Here is a 1,576-nt window from a genome sequence, read left to right as displayed (position 1 = left end):
TACTATTCTCTCCCATCCCCATTTTTTTTCTCTCTGCTTTAGTTTAGTTTCTTGTGCTTTCATGTTTGTTAGTATGTTATTGGTAGGTACTAACCAAAGAACTAACTTGCATGTTCCCGTCTTGAGAAACCTCAGTTCAGTCTAGTACAAACATTGTGAATCATTTACTTATTGCATCAACTTGCTGTTGGATTTCTTTTAAACCTTTGCATTATCAGCACAGAAATTGTTTTCATAACTAAGAAAGAATGAAGAATTAAAAAATGAAAACTATGCTCTTGATGTAGAAATTGTGTATTCAGTAAGTGACTGTAATACCAAGTGTGTTCATTAATTTTGACTATGAAAAGGTCAAGCAGTACTGGTGTAAATTTAGTACTTGAATGAAAATAACTTGCTACTCTGATAGTACAACTTTTGGTAATTCATACCTTTATAGGTGATCCACTGTCACGGGTAAGGTAATATGACTGGCCCCACCTCTCTCCTCTCCTCTCACACTTTTATTTATATACTGTGTAATAGTCATGTTCTCCCCTTATCAATCACAACACACAGTATGCTAAGAATTATTATACATGTGCATGTATGTCTAATAATACCTTCATTAATTGAGAGAGACAGAGAGATTAATTAACAATGTCAAGTATATTATAGTTAAACATTCAGTAAGTGAATATCCCCACCCCCCCACCCCATTATCAATGAATAACAGTTGGCCAGTCAAACTTCACCTTAAAAAAGAACTTGCAGGTGTAAACCAGTGGCTTTGCAGGAAATTGTTGAATTTAAATTGGCTTATGCCAATGTCTTTTGAAAGAGTGTATCTTGTCAAGATGAATATCACCAGCATATGTAGTAATATTCAATATTATATCCTGTGTGTCAGTCTGTACAGACTATGATTACCTTTTTGAGAATGGTTAAGTATAATATTGTGTTAATCATCAGTTTTATGGTGAATTTAATTTTTTTAGAGGCATTAATTGTTCATCAGGGAAAAACCTTGTTGCAAGAAAAAAAAGCAGCACTATAATTTTTTACAAATTGTGTTTAATGTCTTATTTCACATTTGTTGAAAAAAACTTGTATAAAGCAGATTGGGATCCATCATCAAACAGCTCTGTTGTGCTCTGAACTTCATGCATTAATAAACCTCTCCATATTGGTATTTCTCAACACTGACATTAGAGGTCAGGTTACTAGTACAAAACTACCACCTGTTTGTGTATGCACTTTGATTAATAAATTTGTCATTTGTATGGAGTATTTAATTTCCCAAAGAATCAAATGTATATATATTTTTATGCTACCCATGGCTAAAGATCCTTGAAGGAATCTTATGCCAATATGTATCCACTTGATTTTAAAAGATATTTTCATTAACTTTTGGATCCAGGTACCTCACAGCTGGGATGGGGACCAAAACTTTTGGATCCAGGTACCTCACAGCTGGCATGGGGACCAAAACTTTTGGATCCAGGTACCTCACAGCTGGCATGGGGACCAAAACTTTTGGATCCAGCTACCTCACAGCTGGCATGGGGACCAAAACTTTTGTGACAACTTTCCTAGC

Source organism: Penaeus monodon, chromosome 19, assembly GCF_015228065.2.
Source record: "Penaeus monodon isolate SGIC_2016 chromosome 19, NSTDA_Pmon_1, whole genome shotgun sequence".
Lineage (NCBI taxonomy): Eukaryota > Metazoa > Arthropoda > Malacostraca > Decapoda > Penaeidae > Penaeus > Penaeus monodon.
Note: the sequence above shows the minus strand (reverse complement) of the source record.